Below are 20,619 nucleotides of genomic sequence, written 5' to 3'. Positions count from 1 at the left end.
ATGGAGAGATAAAGACTTTACAGAATCGCCAGTCACTGACCAATTTTAACCACGAAACCAGCCCTACAGGAGATAAGGGGGTTCTATAAAAAGCAAGTAAAAAAGCCCAAGAGTGATAAAAGTAGAAATAGAGGTTACACAATCTATAGAAACAAAGACTTTACAGGCAACATGGCATCATTAAAATCATATCTTCAATAATCAGTCTCAATGTAAAATGGCCTAAATGCTCCCATAAGATGCTACAGGCTGCAGATTGGATAAAAAGACATGACCCATCCATTTGGGTTGCCTACAAGAGACTCATTTTGAACCTAAAGATACATCCAGACTGAAAGTAAAGGACGGAATACTATTCAATGGGACCTCAAAAAGAAAGTTGGGTAGGCAGCAATCATATCAGACAGATTGATTTCTTAACTAAAGACTATGGTTAGAGATACAGAATAAGCACTATATTATTTTAAAGTATGTATCCAACAAGTGGATATGACAATTATAAATATATATGCCCCCAACAGGGGAGCAGTAGATACACAAGCCAACTCTTAACCAGAACAAGAGACATAGATAAAAATACATTAGTAGTAGGGGACCTCAACACTCCACTCATCAGCACAGATAGATCACCTAAGCAGAAAATCAACAAAGAAACAAGAGCTTTAATGCCATACTAGATGAGTTGTACCTCATAGATATATATAGAAATTTCACTACACCCCAGAACCAAAAAGAATACTCATTCTATTCTAATGCGCATGGAACATTTCAAGAATAGACCATGCTCTGTCACAAAACAGGTCTCAACCTGTAATAATTAAAGACTGAAATTAGTTCCCCGCATATTCTCAGACCACAATGCTTTGAAATGGAACTCAACCACAAGGAAAATTTGGAAGAAACTCAAACACTTGAAACTAAGAACCATCCTGCTCAAGAATGATTCGACAAACCAGGAAATTTAAAATCAATTTAAACAATTTATGGAGACCAATGAGAATGAAAACACAACAGTCTAAAATCGATGGGACACTGCAGTATAGGCAGTCCTAAGGGGGAAAAATATATAATACATTCAAGCCTTCACCTCAAAGAATAGAAAATCTAAAATAAAGTTTTTATATTCTCACCCCCAAGAAGCTGAACAGCAACAGAAGAACATGCCTAATCCACGCATGAGAAAGCAGTTGACTCACAAGTGTTAGAGCAGAGATCAATGAATTGGAAACCAGGAGCACAGGGAGCAGATCAAAGAACGCCCACCAGAAGCTGGTTCTTGAAAGAATAAATAAGACAGATAAGCTACCGTAAGGCTTATCCAAAAGAATATAGAAAGGACCCAACATTAAAATTATGAATGAAAGGGAGAGGTCACAACCAACACCAATGAAATATAAAGATCATTAGAACTTTTATCAACAGCTTTATGCTAATAAATTAAACAACCTGGAAGAGATGGATGCCTTCCTGGAAACCTATAAACTACTAAGACTGAAACAGGAAGAAATTGATTTTAAACAGGACCACCACTGGTGAAGAGAATGAAGCAGTGATTAAAAATCCCTGAAAGGGGCGTTTGTGGGTGGCACAGCGATTGCGCTGCCTGCTTCGCTCAGGGCGTGATCCCCTGCCACGGATCGAGCCCCACACTCAGCCTCTGCTGTGAGCTTGCTTCTCTTCCTCTCCCACTCCCCCTGCTTCTGTGTTCCCTGGCCAAGGTGTCTCTATCCTGTCGAATAAATAACAAATCTTTTAAAAAAAAAAAAACTTCGATTGAGTCAGTGATAAACAACCTTCCAAAAAACAAAACTCCAGGCCCGGATTGTTTTCCTGGGGAATTCTACCACACATTCAAAGAAGAAATAATACCTATTCTTCTGAAGCTGTTTCAAAAAATAGAAACAAAAGGAAAACTACCAAACTCATTCTATGAGGCCAATATTACCTTGATCCCCAAACCAGGCAAACACCCCATCAAAAAGGAGAATTACAGACTGATTTCCCTCATGAATATGGACGCCAAAATTCTCAACAAGATCCTGGCTAATAGGATCCAACAGTACATTAAAAGGATTATCCATCATGACCATCCCTGGGATGCAAGGGTAGTTCAACTTTTGCAAATCTATCAGTGTGACAGATCATATCAGCAAGAAAAAAGCCAGAAATCATATGATCCTCTCAATAGATGCAGAAAAAGTATTTGACAAAATACAGCATCCTTTCCTGATTAAAACCCTTCAGAGTGTAGGGATAAAGGGGACATTCCTCAATCTCATAAAAACCATCTATGAAAAGCCTACAGCAAATATCATTCTCAATGGGAAAAGCTGGAAGCCTTTCCCTTAAGATCAGAAACACGACAAGGATGCCCACTCTTGCCATTATTATTCAACATAGTACTAGAAGTCCTTGCAACAGCAATCAGACAACAAAAAGGGATAAAAGGTATCCAAATAGGCAAAGAAGAAGTCAAACTGTCACTCTTCGCAGATGACATGATACTCTATATGGAAAACCCAAAAGAATCCACCCCCAAACTATTAGAAGTTATAGAGCAATTCAGTAATGTGGCGGGATACCAAATCAATGCTCAGGAATCAGTTGCATTTCTATACGCGAACAATGAGACTGAAGAAAGAGAAATTAGGGAATCCATCCCATTTACAATAGCACCAAAAATCATACGTTGCCTTGGAATTAACTTAACCAGAGACGTAAAGGAACTATATTCTAGAAACTACAAATCACTCTTGAAAGACCAATATTGAAGAAGACACAAAAAGATGGAAAAATATTCCATGCTCATGGATTGGAAGAATTAACATAGTTAAAATGTCTATGCTACCCAGAGCAATCTACACTTTCAATGCTATCCCGATCAAAATACCAATGACAATTTTCAAAGAACTGGAACAAACAGCCCTTAAATTTATGTGGAAGCAGAAAAGGCCACGAATTGCCAAGGAAGTGTTGAAAAGGAAAAACAAAGCTGGGGGCATCACAATGCCAGATTTCAAACTATACTAAAAAGCTGTGATCATAAGGACAGCATGGTACTGGCACAAAAACAGACGCATAGACCAATGGAACAGAATAGAGAACTCAGAAATGGACCCTCGGCTCTTTGACCAACTAATCTTCGATAAAGCAGGAAAAAACATCCAGTGGAAAAAAGACAGTCTCTTCAATAAATGGTGCTGGGAAAATTGGACAGCTACATGCAAAAGAATGAAACTTGACCACTCTCTCACACCATACACAAAAATAAACTCCAAATGGATGAAAGACCTCGATGTGAGACAGGAATCCATCAAAATCCTAGAGGAGAACATAGGCAGCAACCTCTTTGACATCGGCCACAACAACTTTTTTCATGACACATCTCCAAAGACAAGAGAAACAAAAGAAAAAATGAACTTGTGGGACTTCATCAAGATAAAAAGCTTCTTCACAGCCAAGGAAACAGTCAAAAAAACTAAGAGGCAGCCCACAGAATGGGAGAAGATATTCACAAGTGACACTACAGATAAAAGACTGGTATCCAAGATCTACAAAGAACTTCTCAAACTCAATACACAAGAAACAAATAAATCATAAAATGGGCAGAAGATATGAACAGACACTTTTCCAATGATGACATACAAATGGCTAACAGACACATGAAAAAATGTTCAAAATCATTAGCCATCGGGGAAATTCAAATCAAAACCACATTGAGATACCACCTTACACCAGTTAGAATGGCAAAAATTGACAAGGCAGGAAACAACAATTGTTGGAGAGGATGTGGAGAAAGGGGATCCCTCTTACATTGTTGGTAGGAATGCAAGTTGGTACAGCCACTCTGGAAAACAGTGTGGAGATCCCTTAAAAAGTTAAAAATTGAGCTACCCTATGATCCAGCCATTGCACGACTGGGTATTTACCCCAAAGATACAGACGTAGTGAAGAGAAGGGCCATATGCACCCCAATGTTCATAGCAGCTGTCCACAATAGCTAAATCGTGGAAGGAGCCGAGATGCCCTTCAACAGATGACTGGATTAAGAAGTTGTGGTCCATATATACAATGGAATATTACTCAGCCATCAAAAAGAACGATTTCTCAACATTTGCTGCAAATGGACGGCACTGGAGGAGATAATGCTAAGTGAAATAAGTCAAGCAGAGAAAGACAATTATCATATGATTTCTCTCATCTATGGAAAATAAGAACTAGGAAGATTGGTAGGGGAAGAAAGGGATAAAGAAAGGGGGGTAATCAGAAGGGGGAATGGAGCATGAGAGACTATGGCCTCTGAGAAAGAAACTGAGGGCTTCAGAGGGGAGGGGGGGTGGGGGAATGGGACAGACTGGTGATGGGTAGTAAGGAGGGCATGTATTGCATGGTGCACTGGATGTTATACGAAACTAATGAATCATGGAACTTTACATCACAAACCAGGGATGTACTGTATGGTGACTAACATAATATAATAAAAAATATTATAATAATAATTAAAAAAAAAAGGATGGCTACTATCAAAAACAAAAGCAAGTGTTGGCGAGGATGTGGAGAAATTGGAACCCTTGTGTACTCTTTGTGGGAATGTAAAATGGCGCAGCTTCTGTGGGAAACAGTATGGTGCTTCTTCCCAAATTCAAATATAGAATTATTATTTGATAAACAATTCCTCTTCTGGGCATATATCCAGAAGAACTGAAAGCAGGGACTCAAATAGATATTTGTACACCCATTTTCATAGCAGCATTATTCACAACAGCCAAAAGGTGGAAATTACCCAAATATCTATCAATGGGTGAATGGATAAACAAAATGTGGTATATAGTGGAATATTATATGGCCTTTAAAAAGAATGAAATTCTGGTACATGCTACAGCGTAGATGAACCTTGAAGCCATTATGCTAAGTGAAATAAACCAGACACAAAAGGACAAATGTTGTGTGATTCCACTAATATGAGGTTCCTAGAGTAGTCAAATTCATAGACACAGAAAGTAAAACAGTGGCTACCAGGGGCTGGGAGGGAGGGTGAAATAATGAATTATTGTTTGATGGGTACAGAGTTACAGAACAGAGAATGAAAAAGTTCTGAAAGTGGATAGTTGTGATGATTGCACAACAATGTGAATGTACTTCATGTCACCAAAATCTAATACTTAAAATGTTTAAAATGCTTGATTTTATGTATATTTTATCACAATAAATTTTTAAAAATAAAAAAAATTCTCAATTCTGTATTCCTCCAATTCTCAGAATCTGATAACTGAAAAGTACAGTCTGTATTTAAGCAATATAGTTGAAAATAACATATTTTTAAAGGTATGTGACTCTTTTTTTTTTTTAAGATTATTTATTTATTTATTTATTTATTTATTTATTTATTTATTTGACAGAGAGAGAGATTGCCAGTGAGAGAGGGAACACAAGCAGGGGGAGTGGGAGAGGAAGAAACAGGCTTCCCGTGGAGGAGCCTGACGTGGGGCTTGATCCCAGAACCCCGGGATCGCGCCCTGAGCCGAAGGCAGACACTTAACGACTGAGCCACCCAGGTGCCCCTAAAGGTATGTGACTCTTATGTAACAAAAACCCATGAGAAATATTTAAAATACCTTGTTAACCAAATGCTGTAAATCTGTACTTTCTGAGCCAAAAAATTATTTCATCTGAAACCTTTTAACATATAAAATGAGATCATCTCATATCACTGTAGGTTGAATAAATTAGTTGTTTCTTTAGCCTGTGATGTTTTTTGGTTCCAAAAGAGAAAACTGCTTTTTTGAAATTAAGGATGCTAGTTCTGTGATTTCCATTAAGAAAGTATTAAAAGAAAAGTATGGGATCCAACCTACCCAGACTGGCTCCAGCTCCCAGGTTTCTCTAGAACTGCTGGCATTTGAGGAGGTTAAGCCAGACCTATGCTAATTAGTCCCAGTGGATGATAGGGCCTGTGGAGTGGAGACAAGAAGACGGGGTAGTCTCATCCCCTACTTCCTCAGGGTATACTGAAAAAAAAATAAAAATAAAAAAGAAAAAAATATATACCACCAGTTGGAACTGGTTGAATTCTTCTTCCAGTAAAGGGGTCAAGTATACTGTCCCTTTTCAACCCAAAGCAAAGAGAGCAAGCAAAATTAAAAAGTTGCACATATTTCCTCTTTCTTTCAAACCCTGCCTTCATCTTCTTTATGAGAAGTATTGGAAGTCCAATTTCCCAGCAATTTCAAGCTTCAAAGCACTTGCTTTCATGAAACCCTTCTAGGCCCTGGGAAGGCCCTTGGCAATGGATCATACAGTTAATTTTTCTAAGAAAATTTGCAAAAGAAAGATATATTGTGGTTAAAATAAGTGTACCACTGTGTATTTCTACTCAGAATTCACCTCTTTCACATATCCCGTAGTGAGTGGTGTTGAAGTGGAAGTGAACATTCTGGGGATCCAGTTAGAGAAGTTGGTTGGACAAGCATTTAGTTTTGAGTTTAATGCAATATTATATGGTTCACAATCATATAGTCCACAGTTAAATTACTGCTAGCTGTCCTAGTGTAGGAATGCTCCCAGGAATACTCCTACTACCCTGTGCCAACTCACCAGACACCCTGACAAAGTGTGTAGGGCCAGAGGCTGTAGATCATGACACAAACACACCTGTAGCACCCTTCCCAAGAACTATGTGGGCACTGGAGAAGAAACCAGGATCGGGATGGATGAAACCAAAAACTAGTCAGTGGAAAATCCTTCCAATCATCAAAAATGTAAAACTATAAGCAGATGACTAGGTTCCCATTTTTTTTTTTTGTAGAAACACAGTAGATGGTGCATTTTATATAGTTTTCAAGGAAACACACAAATGTTTTTCTTATTTGGTGGGGACAAATACAATAAAAAATTTCAGAATTCCTGTGTTTGCAGCAGTACTGTTGTGATTTCTTATTCAAAACAACTACTTTCATACCTAATTTTATATCAGTGATTTTGTATTCTTTTTTAAGAGAGAGCCGCTTAAATGGTATAAGCTCAGGTCTCACAAAAACCTTGATCTGTGCTTTCTAGTGACCCGTTGAACTCTATTAATTCTCACAGTTTCTCAACAAAGCAAACTACTGAAACACACAACAGCAATGGATAAATTTCAAAGGCATGATGCTAAATGAAAGACACACCAGATTAAGGAGGCTACATAATGTGTGATTCCATTTATTTAACATTCTGGAAAAGGCAAAATTAAAGGAACAACAGAGGAATTGTTACTGGGGACTAGAGATGGGAGACTTCTCAGGGGTGATGGAAATGTTGTATATCTTAACTTTGGTTGTTACAGAACCATATTTATTCATCAGTCAAAATTCATAGAACTGTACACAAAAAGGGTTAATTATACTGAACGTAAATTAATCCTCAATCAACCTGACTTTGAAAAAACGATAGAACTAACTTTCATTAAACAATTTGTAACACTTAATGCAATGTCACAGAACTAATAACTAACTGGCAGAGCTGGGATTTAAATCCCAGATTCCACAATTTTAACAGCTACACTACCTTTGTATGAAAAGATGGTGCTTACAGCTTAATGATGTTTCCTTTTTTTTTTTTTTAAGATTTATTTATTTATTTGAGAAACAGAGAGAGAGCATGAGCAGGGCAAAGGGAGAGGGAGAGAGAATCTCAAGCTGAGCGCAGAGCCAGATGCTGGGTTCCATCTCAGGACCTTGAGATCATGACCTGAGTCAAAATCAAGAGTCGGACGCTTAACCTACTGACCAACCCAGGTGCCCCAATGACGTTTCCTTCTATTCCTTGATTGCTAAGAGTTTGTTTAAAATCATGAATATGTGTTAGAATTAATGCAATGCTTTTTGTTTTTGCATTTATTGAGATGATCATATGGGATTTCTCCTATAATCTGTTAATGTGGTGAATTATAAAAATAGGCTCGTTAAACTGTTTATATTATCCTTAGGATAAATCCCAGTTGGTCATGATATATTTCTTTTTTAATAACAGTTTTTTTTGGGGGGGGTTTAAAATTTTATGTAGACTTTTAAAATAAAATATCTTAATATTTATGCAGACTTTTAAAATCAGATACCCTGATAGTAGGTAAAATGTGTCAATAAAACAAGCAGAGTGTAGTATTCTTTCTATGGGTATGTTTTAACAAATGCTTCAGTTTCTAATGGTTATATGATTATCCAGGTTTTTCTATTTATTTTTAATTCAGTTTTGGTAAGTGAAAATTTTCTGGCGATTTTATCTAACTTTTCAAATTTATTGGGATTGATCATTGTATGTGGCTATGTCCCCTTTTTCTTGTCTTCTGTTTTTAATTTGCACCTTATTTTTTCTTGTTCAACTGTGGAGAGGTCTTTAAAACAAACAAACAAACAAACAAACAACCAGGTTTTGTATTTATAGATGTTTTCTGTTGCCATCTTTGATTTCTACTGCACTAATGTTCTTTAGTTTCTTTGGGTTTACTCTATGGGTTTTCTCATCTTTGTGGTTGGATATTTAGCTCACTAAGCTTTCTTTTTTCTGATTTAAGCATTAAGCCTATACATTTTCCCTAAATATAACTTAAGTTGAATACTGTATGTTTTAAAGGTATAGCATTTTCATAATCATTTAATTCTAAATATTTTAAAAGTTTCCATAATGATTTTTCTTTGACTAATGAGTTATTTGGAAGTATATTTTTAAATTTCCAAACAGATTTTTTAGTTATCATTTTTTTGTTATTGTGGTTAGAAAAATGTCTTGCATATCAATTCTTTGATATTTGTTAAGACTTGCTTTCTTTTCTTTTTTTTAAAAGATTTTATTTTTATTTATTTGACAGAGAGAGAGTGAGCAGAAGCAGAGGGAGTGGCAGGCAGCGGGGTAGGGAGAAGCAGGCTCCCCGCCAACCAGGGAGCCTGATGTGGGCTCAATGTGGGGCTCCATCCCAGGACCTTGGGATCACGACCTGAGCCGAAGGCAGATGTTTAATGGCTGAGCCACCCAAGTGCCCCAGACTTGCTTTATTTTCTAGTACAGGGACCAGTGAACTTTTTAGGTAAGGACCGTATAGTGAATAGGTATACGGTTTGCAAAGCAATAAGGTCTCTGTCAGTAACTACTCGAACTTTGCTGTTGTGCAAAAGCAGCCCTAGACAATACATAAATGAATGGGCATGGCTGTGTTCTGGTAAACTATTTACAGAAACACATCCTGGCTGAATTTGGTCCATGCGCCAAATTTGGTCCAGGCCCTGACCTAGTACCTTAACAATTAAAAAGTGTTTTAAAGCATTTCTGAATAGAATATATAATTTCTGATTGTTAGGTGCAGAGTTCTACATATGATCAGAGATAAACCCGTTAATTATGTTTTTCAAATATATGTTTTATATGTATATTTTTGTTTTAATTATCAATAATTGACATGTGCATTAACACCTCCCACTCTTATTTTGAATCAGTCCATGTTTTCTAGCAATTCTACCAATTTTTATTTACATATCTCATAGGTATATTAGGTGCAGGCAAGTTTAGAATCATTACAACTTCTTGTTGGCTGAATTATTCCTTTTAGCATTAAGTTGTGACTCAGTTTTTAAAAATGCATCTTGTTTAGTTTAGTTCAATTTCACTTATTTGAGGGGGTGTTCTACATTTCTAGAGGGGTCAGCTGTTCTCTGGGAAATCTAACTACACATGCTGAAAAATAATACTGGAGACACAGCTGTACTTCAACAGTCTAAAGTGTTTTGCTAAAATTACTCATCCCTAAGAGCCAGAATGTTTTATTTGGCTAGGCGAAGTAGGACTGGGAACTATTCTTCAAGAACCTTGTTCCCAGCTCATTAAGGGACTCCCACCAGCATCACTAAGAAAGAACACAATTCCCACATCCAAAGAATACGACCCTATGAAGAGTGAACTCAGTGAAGGCCCTAAAGGCCAAACTGGCAAAGCAGCAGACAGGGAAGGTGAGGGGAGAGGAAGGGAAGGACAAACAGTGAAAGTACATCCAATGAAAGAAGGGGCTCTTAATTCTGACTCCACTTATACTAACAGTGGTCATGTTCCATCCTTTATTGCTTTGTACACTTTTCAAAATAATGACTACAGCCATCACAAGACTAAAAAATAAGGACTTATAATCAAGTAGGTCATGCCAGAAAAGAATTATACCATCTGTAAGTGTATCTCTCATTTACTTTAACTGTTCAGAATGCTACCTCTCCCTTTATCCTTGTCATCTCTGCTTCTCTATTAAAACCTTACCCCATCCTCCAAAATTCAACTCAATTCATCCTCCAGAAGTAGAAACAAGACTATTTTAGGGCTTTAATCTAGCAACTTAAAGTTGCAACTACTTTAACTTAGAAAGGAAAATGTGGAAAAAGGAAAAAGGGGAGAAAAGGAGAACAGGATCTGCAAATGAAGAATTCAGTGATAGGTGGCAGGAGAAGCAGCAAACCTGAGGCCAAGCCTGTTGTGCTCAATTCATGGCACCTGATTGCTTTGAGAGCAGCTGTTCAGAGATGCTTGGGCAGGCTCAACCTGCAGTCTCCTAGCCTTTCCTGGCCACAAAGTCCCAGGTCCAGGTGCAGGGACTGGCCAATTCAAAGTCTTCCACAGGCTTGTGGTGGTTCATCAGGCTTTATGTTTAACCTATGTTTAACCTGGCATATGCTTCTCTAGTTTTGTTTTGTTCTGTTTTTCCTAGCTACCATCTTTTCCTTTTTTGGCTTCTCAATCTCATATACTGCAAGAAACTAGGCATGATCTACCTTTTCCTTCTCTCAGGCTCTTTTCCTCCTCTCCACAGGATTTGACAAAACAAACGCTTCTAAATGCAAATCTCTGCGAGTTGATTCTATCAGAAGTCTTGTCATTATGAGTTGGAATGGGGAGTGTGGGAGGGGGGGTTCCTTCTCCCCTTTAATTTTGCCATGTCTAGTGGCAACTGCTACGGCTTACTCTACATTCTAATAATGCTCTTATTTTCATAGCTGAAGATGTCCCTAGCAACAGATCCAAACTTTGCTTACAAAATATGCTGCCAATTCCCAAAGAAAACTTTAAAGTTAGTAAATCTAGAATGAGATGCTTGCAAAACTCTGAACTGGAGAAGCTTGATGGGTCCTGAAACTCAAAGAAAAAGTAAAGAAAAAGTACTTTACTTTGAAAGCAAAGTACCGAGACCAGTAAGATCATTTCAAAAGTGCATAGCTGAAGAAAAAATGTTTCACCTCTTTTTGTGGAGAACTTAAATGCTACAAAATTTCTGTTGCCAGTTTCATGTCAGCAAAACTAAATCTTCAAGTTAGTTAATACTTTTCTTTTTCCCTCCTTCCCTCCTTCAGGCCTTCCCTCCCTTCCTCCCTTCCTTCCTTCCTTCTAAAAAATGCAGAGTTCCTCAGTAACCACCAGCCCACTCAGATCCACAGGAACCTGACCTTTTGTGTGACCTCTCACACTTAAGCCTGAGCCACAGTAACAGAGAAAGGGACCTTTAACGTAAAAAATCATGGTGCCACAGGACCTGTCCTACCTTTAAGTTACAAAAATGCAGTGAAGATCATGCCGATATCAGAGGACAACACTGCAGGCGGAACAGCTACCTGGCCGGTTTCTGTCCAACAATAAGGCATTTAAAAAAATCTTATTTTCTTTTTAGATTAAAAAAATAGGTAAGTCAACTTGGGCAAGATGACCTCAACTTCAGTCTTTTGAATGTTAAGAGTTCAGCCTTCTTCCTTTTTAATTTAAACGTTGGTACATTTACATATTTGGGAGTTAGTTTTCAAACTATGAGTAATTTCAACTTAACCTTTTCTGGTCAGCTTTTGCAGTCAGAGTTAGGTAAGTAGAGCCATGGGTGCTGGCAGTAGCATTTTGGGTCTTAATAGAATTATTATGTTTATTGGATGAGCATACTTGATACCTTTGGAAGCACTGTTATATAAATTCTCTGTTCCTGGAATAGAAACTAATAATAATGATAAAAAGTCTTACACAGTCCTTATTTTGTGCAGGACGCTGTTCTAAATGCTCTACGTACATTAACACATTTAATCTGCATATCAATCTTATGAGATGGGTACTGTTATTACAATGTCTTTTACAGAGGTGGAAACTGAGGCACTTGCCCAAGGTTATGAGAGAGCCAGGATCTGGATCTAGGCAGTCCTAATTCAAGGTCCCTTAACCCCTATGCAATACTGCTCCTCTAACTTGAAAAGCAAACTTTACAGCTCTCTGGTGGTACTGGTCTCTAATCAGGATATTGGAATCCATGGGGCTTTGTGCAGAGAGCCCAGCTGAACATAATAATGTATGTTCTTAAATTTGAATACACTCATCTAACCGGAGCAGAAGCTGATGCATGTGAGCAGCTCCCCTTCTCCAAAATAAAACCCAACACCAAAAATACCCAGTTAGTCCAGGTTATCTGTCAGTAACTAATTCTCCCTCACCATCCTTGCTTCTATCCCACATTTGAGCGGGGCAGAAAGTATATCCTGGTTTGCTAGACTATTTCTGGCTTATGCTTTTCATTCCCACATCCCATCTGGTTTGGTATCTGTCTTATTCTTTAATATATTAATATGCATTACTGTTCTCCAAGTGTGAGAATGGAAATGAAGTCACCCTTAGGCTTATTTCACCCCTGAACTCTGCAGCACAACTGTTAACAGCTCCCAGAACAGTACTTTGTGTACACATTTTGGGAAGCGCCAGTGTAGAGGAGTGATGAAAGAGGCTTACATTCTACTTCCAACTTTTGTGATCTTGGGAAAATCACTTACTTTATGCCAGTTTTCTCATTTGTGGACTGATGAAGTCATAGTGCTGTGATTTATGATTCTCTTCTGGTTCAGGCCAATTTCTATTAAGAATGCTATATACCCTGGACATGTCAAAATTTCCAGAGTGAGGTAGAATGTTGAAGTATAGAGGGATAGGTTAACATTTTAAAAAATATAGGTGAACATGGCCTGTTATATGGGTATGCAAGTTACATCATGTCCCTGAACAGAAATTTCATAAGGAAAAAGCCTATGAGGCTACAGCTAGACCTGCTACCCACTCACCCTTGTTATAAAGTGTGATCCCAAGGAAGAGAATGTTACAATGTAAAAGCACACTGTTTCTGTTAAGACTGCCCTATAGCCTTCAGAGACTTCAACCACCTATTGGATTACTTAATGTATGTCCTTAATGTACATCTTGTGAGTCATTAAAGGTGGGTGTAATGTTCACATGCCCTGCATCAGAATGCTTAACTTTCTTACAAAGCTTTTCAGTGGAAAAAGCCAGAAATTACCTGCCTTTTTGTGTAGGTTAGAACAAGGTACTTTATTTGCATCATCCTTCTAGTTTCCAACTAGAAACCAAACCTTAGGATATTAACTTATCAACTAATTACCAACTACATGGGAAATATACAGGCTTTATGTTTGGAATGATCTTTAAGAACCATAATTCTGAGGTTTTACATGATAGCATGGGATAAAACTGAGATGTAACAGTCTCATGGAGTGAATAAATAAAAAAGGCTAAAGCAAGACTTGATTTTGTCAATTCTATATTGCCAATTTGGTGAGGTCATCATTAAAAAAATTTTTTTAACACTTTTCCCTGACATAAGAGTAATATATAGTAATTGTGGAAATTTCAGAAAATTTGGTATCATTATAAAAAGATGGCCCCAATAGAACAAAAGATCCATTATTATAATTTTGAAACATTCACTTCTGCCTTTTGTTCTGTCTCTGTGTATATGTATATAGGTGTACACATATGCATACAACTTTCCATATTTGAAATTACATATCTTACATAAGTACTGTACCTTTAATATTATGAGTACTTTCTCATGTCAGTAGTCTTGAAGAACATTTTTTTAAAAAGATTTTATTTATTTATTTGAGAGAGAGAGAGCGAGCATAAGCAGGGGGAATAGTAGGCAGAGAGAGAGAGGGAGAAGCAGGCTCCCTGCTAAGCAGGGAGCCCAATGCAGGGCTCGATCCCAGGACCCTGGGATCATGACCTGAGCTAAAGGTAGATGCTTAACTGACTGTGCCACCCAGATGCCCCTTGAAAAACATTTTTGTTGCCTTTGTTCACCTATACTCTATTTGTTATTCTATCATTACTTACATTATTTCCAATATTTTGCCTTTGTAATATATTTTAAGATTTTATGTATTTCTTGGATCGGAAGAATTAACATAGTTAAAATGTCTATACTACCCAGAGCAATCTACACTTTCAATGCCATCCTGATCAAAATACCAATGACATTTTTCAAAGAACTGGAACAAACAGCCCTTAAATTTATGTGGAACCAGAAAAGGCCCCGAATCACCAAGGAATTGTGGAAAAGGAAAAACAAAGCTGGGGGGCATCACAATGCCGGATTTCAAGCTATACTAAAAAGCTGTGATCATAAAGACAGCATGGTACTGGCACAAAAACAGACGCAAAGACCAATGGAACAGAATAGAGAACCCAGAAATGGACCCTCGGCTCTTTGGGAAACTAATCTTCAACAAAGCAGGAAAAAACATCCAGTGGAAAAAAGTCTCTTCAATAAATGGTGCTGGGAAAATTGGACAGCTACATGCAAAAGAATGAAACTTGACCACTCTCTCACACCATACACAAAGATAAACTCCAAATGGATGAAAGACCTCGATGTGAGACAGGAATCCATCAAAATCCTAGAGGAGAACATAGGCAGCAACCTCTTTGACATCGGCCACAGCAACTTTTTTCATGACACATCTCCAAAGACAAGAGAAACAAAAGAAAAAATGAACTTGTGGGACTTCATCAAGATAAAAAGCTTCTTCACAGCCAAGGAAACAATCAAAAAAACTAAGGCAGCCCACAGAATGGGAGAATATATTTGCAAATGACACTACAGATAAAAGACTGGTATCCAAGATCTACAAAGAATTTCTCAAACTCAATACACGAGAAACAAATAATCAAATCAAAAAATGGGCAGGAGATATGAACAGACACTTTTCCAATGAAGACATACAAATGGCTAACAGACACATGAAAAAATGTTCAAAATCATTAGCCATCAGGGAAATTCAAATCAAAACTACATTGAGATACCACCTTACGCCAGTTAGAATGGCAAAAATGGACAAGGCAGGAAACAACAAATGTTGGAGAGGATGTGGAGAAAGGGGATCCCTCTTACATTGTTGGTGGGAATGCAAGTTGGGACAGCCACTCTGGAAACCAGTGTGGAGGTCCCTTAAAAAGTTAAAAATTGAGCTACCCTATGATCCAGCCATTGCACTACTGGGTATTTACCCCAAAGATACAGACGTAGTGAAGAGAAGGGCCATATGCACCCCAATGTTCATAGCAGCATTGTCCACAATAGCTAAATTGTGGAAGGAGCCGAGATGCCCTTCAACAGATGACTGGATTAAGAAGATGTGGTACATATATTCAATGGAATATTACTCAGCCATCAAAAAGAACAATTTCTCAACATTTGTTGCAACATGGATGGGACTGGAGGAGACAATGCTAAGTGAAATAAGTCAAGCAGAGAAAAACAATTATCATATAGTTTCACTCATTTATGGAACATAAGAAGTAGGAAGATTGGTAGGAGAAGAAAGGGAAGAAGAAAGGGGGGTAAACAGAAGGGGGAATGAAGCATGAGAGACTATGGACTCTGGGAAACAAACTGAGGGCTTCAGAGGGGAGGGGGGTGGGGGAATGGGATAGGCTGGTGATGGGTAGTAAGGAGGGCACATATTGCATGGTGCACTGGGTGTTATATGCTAGTAATGAATCATGGAACTTTACATAAAAAACTAGGGATGTACTGTATGGAGACTAACATAACATAATAAAAAATTATTATAAAAAAATAAAAAAAAATAAAAGTAAAAAAGATTTTATGTATTTCTGATTAGATTTTATGTATTACTATTAGATTTCAAAAGGGAAGTTACATTGTAATAAGGTATATATGTTATTTATTTAATTTTTTTTTATTATGTTCCATTAGTCAACACATAGCACATCATTAATTTTTGATGTAGTGTTCAATGATTCATTAGCTGCATATAACACCCAGTGCTCATCACAACACATGCCCTCCTTAATTACCATCACCTGGTTATCCCATCCCCCCTTCTTCTATAACCCTCAGTTTGTTTCTGTGAGTCTACAGTCTCTCATGGTTTGTCTCCCTCTCTGTATGTATGTTCTTTAAGGGTCTTAACTGTTTTCCAGAATGTTTTAGGTCAATTTGTAAGTCATCAACATCTATAAACCGCCCCCCTCAAACCTGTTTCATCACACTCCAGCAAGTACTGAATTTTTAAACATTGCCAATAGGTAAAATGCCAATAGGCATTTTAATTTGCATTCATTTGGTTATGACTGAAGGAATATTTTACTCTTTTTATAAGCCATGTAGTATTTCTTATATGAATAGAATATTTTTAACCTTTATTCATTTGTCAAGAAGGGTTTTAATGTTTCCTTATCAATTTGTATGAGTCTTTTAATGTTGAGGTTAAAGTTGTCAGATCTTTTTTTTTATTAATTGAAGTATAGTTAACATACAATATACTAGTCTTAGGTGTGCAACATAGTGATTTGACATTTATATAGATTATGAAATGATCACCATGATTAGTCTAGTTACCATCTGTACCATACGAAGTTATTACAACATTATTGTTTATATTCCCTGTGCTCTACTTTACATCTCTGTGACTTATTTATAACTGGAAGTTTGTACCTGTTAATCCCTTTCAACTATTTCACCCATCCTCCAACCTCTCCTTTCTGGCAACCACCAGTTTGTTCTTTATGAGTCTCTGCATCTATGAGTCTGTTTGTTTGTTTTGTTTTTTAGATTCCACATACAAGTGAAATCATATGGTATTTGTCTCTGCCTTATTTCACTTGACACAATACCCTCTAGGTCCATCTACATAGGCAAGATTGTTTTATGGCTGAATAATACTCCATTATGATTATATATACCACATCTTCTTTACCTATTCACCTATTGATGGACACTTAGGTTCCTTCCATATCTTTTGTAAAAAAATGCCGTGACACACATAAGGATGCACGTATCTTTTCAAATTGGTATTTTTGTTCTCTTTGTGTAAATAGCCGGAAGAGGAATGACTGGATCACATGGTAGTTCTATTTTTATTTTTTGAGGAACCTCCATACTGGCTGCACCAATCTCCATAGTGGCTGTGCCAATTTACATTCTCACTAACATTCCTTTCTCTCCACATCCTCACCAACACTAGTTATATCTTGTCTTTTGGATACAAGCCATCTGACAGGTGTGAGATGATGTCTCATTGTGGTTTTGATGTGCATTTCCCTGATTAGTAATGGCAAGCATCCTTTCATGTACCTGTTGGCCATCTGTGTATCTTCTTTGAAAACATGTCAATTCAAGTCCTCAGCTTATTTTTAAATTGAATTGTTGGCTTTTTGGGTGTATTTTGGTATGAGTTCTTTATATATTTACTGGTTATGTTTTCTTTTAGGAGTTGTATGGTTTCAGGTCTTACACTGATGTTTTTAAACCATTTTAAATTTAATTTTGTATATTCTGTAAGACAGTGGTCTAGTTTGATTCATTCTAGTTTTCCCAATACCATTTGTTAAAGAGACTACCTTTTCTCTATTGTATATTCTTGCCTCGTCTGCCATAGATTAACTGACCATATAATTATGGTTTTATTTCTGGGGTCTCTATTCTGTTCCATGGATTTACATGTCTGTTTTTATGCCAGTACCATACTGTTTTGATTATGATAGCTTTAAAGTACGCTTTGAAATCTGGTAGCATGATACCTCCAGCTTTGTTCTTCTTTCTCAGTTTGGCTCTTCAGGGTCTTTTGTTCTAGTTCTGTGAAAAATACTATTGTATTTTGAAAGGGCTTGCACTGAATCCATAGATTGCTCTGTGTAATAAGAATATTTCAACAACATTAATTTTTCTAATCCATGAGCATGATATTTCTTTTTACTTAGTTGTGTCATCTTCACTTTCTTTCATTAATGTCTTATAGCTTTCAGAGTACCCCTGAAAACTTTCACCTCCTTGGTTAAATTTATTCCTAGTTATTTTTTTTTCTTTTTATGCAATTGTAAACCGAATTGCTTTATTTATTTCTCTTTCTGGTAGTTCATTATTAGTGTATAGAAACACAACAGATTTTTGTATACTGATTTTGAAACCTGCAAAATTTCTAATAGTTTTTTTTTTTCGTCTGTGTGTGTGTGTGTGTGTGTGCGTGTATGTGTGTGTGGAGTGTTTAGGGTTTTCTACATACAGTAACACATCTTCTACCAATGGTGACAGTTTTATTTCTTTCTTACCAAGTTGGATACCTTTTATTTCTCTTTCTTGTTCAACTGTTGTGGCTAGGACTTCCAGTACTATGTTGAATAGAAGTGGTGAGAGTAGGCATCTGTGTCTTGATTCTGATCTTAGAAGAAAGGCTTTCTGCTTCTCACCACTGAGTATGATTTTAGCTGTGGGGTTTTTTAAATATACAGCCCTTATTATGCTGAGGTATGCTCTCTTTACACTTTATTGAGAGAGTTTAAAATGAATGCTGAACTTTGTCAAATGATTCTTCTGAATCTTTTGAGATAATAATATGATTTTTTATCTTTTATTTTGCTTATGTGGTATATTGTGTTGATTGACTTATAGATATTGAATCATCCTTGCATTCCTAGAATAAATCCCACTTGATCATGGTGTATAATCCTTTTGATGTATTATTGCTGAATTTGATTTGCCAATATTTTGTTGAGTATTTCTGCATCTTTGTTCACCAAGGATACTGGCCTGTAATTTCCTTTTTCCATAGTGTCTCTCTGGTTTTGGTATCAGGGTATTGCTGGCCTTGTAGGATGAATTTGGAAGCATTCCTTACTCTTTAATTTTTTAAATAGTTTGAGAAAAATAGGTATTACCTCTTCTTTAAATGTCTGGTAGAATTTACCTGTGAGGCCATCTGGTCCTGGACTTTTGTTTGTTGGAAGTCTTTTTGATTACTGATTCAATCCCATTACTAGTAATTGATTTGTTTAGATTTTCTCTTTCTTCCTGATTCACTCTTGGAAGATTGTGTGTTTTCAGAAATTTATAAATTTCTTCTAGGTAATCTATTTTATTGGTATATAATTGTTCATAGTAGTCTCTTACAATCCTTTGTATTTATGTGGTGTCAGTTATAATTTCTTTTTCATTTCTGATTTTATTTATTTGGGCCTTCTTTTTCTTGATGAGTCTGATTTTCTTGATGAGTCAGAAAGTTTATCAATCTTGTTTGTTCTTTCAAATAACCAGCTCTTAGTCTCATGAATTTTTGTTGTTGTTGTTTCTACTTCATTGATTTCTGCTCTAATTTTTATTCCTTCTACTAACTTTAGGTTTTGTTTGTTCTTTTTCTAGTTCCTTTAGATGTAAGGTTAGATTGTTTTTAGATTTTTCTTGTTTCTTGAGGTAGACCTGTATTACTATAAACTTCTGTCTTAGAACTGCTTTTGCTATGTCCCATACATTTTAGAAAATTGTGTTTCCATTTTCATGTGTCTCAAGTTATTTTTTTATTTCCTCTGATATTTTTATTGGCCCATTGGTTGTTTAGTAGCATGCTGTGAAGCTTCCATGTGTTGTGTTTTATACAGTTTTTTTCCTTGTAATTGATTTCTAGTTTCATATTATTGTGGTCAGAAAAGATGTTTGATATGAATTTCAATCTTCTTAATTTATTAAGACTTGTTTTGTGGCCTAACCTGTGATCTATCCTGGAGAACATTCCATATACCCTTGAAAAGAATGTGTATTCTGCTGTTCTTGGATGAAATGATTTCTATGTCTCTATTCAGTCCATCTGATCTAATATGTCATTTAAAGCCACTATTTCCTTATTAACTTTCTGTCTGAATGATTCATTGATATAAGTGGGGTATTAAAGTCCCCTACTATTACTGTAGTACTGTCAATTTCCTTTTTCATTTCTTTTAATATCTACTCTATATATTTAGTTGTTTTTAGGTCATGGGCATAGAAATTTACAATTGTTATATCCTCTTGTTAGATTGATCCTGTTATCATTATGTAATTCCCTTCTTTGTCTCGTTACAATCTTTGTATTAAAGTCTATTTTGTCCAATATAAGTACTGTTACCTCAGCTTTCTTTTCATTTTCATTTGTATGGAATATATTTTGCCATCCTTTCACTTTCATTCTGTGTGCCTTTAGGTCTGAAGTGAATCTCATGTAGGCAGCATATAGATGGTTTTTTAAAAATCCAGTCAGTCATCCTCTGTCTTTTGACTGGGGCATTTAGTCCATTTATGCTTCAAGTAATTATTGATAGGTATGTTGTCATACCATTTTGTTAATTGTTTCCTGGTTGTTTTTACAGCTCTTCTGTTCCTTTATTCTTCTCTTGCTCTCTTTCCTTGTGATTTGATGACTTTCTTTAGTGTTATGTTTAGATTCCTTCTCTTATTTTTTGTGTATGTACTATTGTTGCCACCATGAGATATGTATATAACACTGTATGTATACAGCATTA

At 36.5% G+C, this 20,619-nt stretch overlaps 1 protein-coding gene across 3 annotated transcripts in view; it reads right to left on the bottom strand.

Moving 5' to 3' along the window:
* The window catches only part of CMSS1 (cms1 ribosomal small subunit homolog), a 392,506-nt gene that overhangs the window by 55,819 nt on the left and 316,068 nt on the right, over positions 1-20,619 (bottom strand). Inside the window, exon 2 of one of the 3 annotated variants that reach the window (XM_040621149.1) lies at positions 5,856-6,008. The exons of the other annotated variants lie outside the window; for them this stretch is intronic. The gene's annotated coding sequence lies outside the window, so the exon portion shown is untranslated. The remainder of the gene's footprint in view (positions 1-5,855; positions 6,009-20,619) is intronic. 3 annotated transcript variants of the gene reach the window in all.

This window comes from Ursus maritimus, unplaced genomic scaffold, assembly GCF_017311325.1.
Source record: "Ursus maritimus isolate PB19 unplaced genomic scaffold, ASM1731132v1 scaffold_4, whole genome shotgun sequence".
In the NCBI taxonomy this organism is placed as follows: Eukaryota; Metazoa; Chordata; class Mammalia; order Carnivora; family Ursidae; genus Ursus; species Ursus maritimus.
The sequence above is the reverse complement of the archived record's forward strand: the minus strand, read 5'-3'. Positions and strand labels throughout refer to the sequence as shown.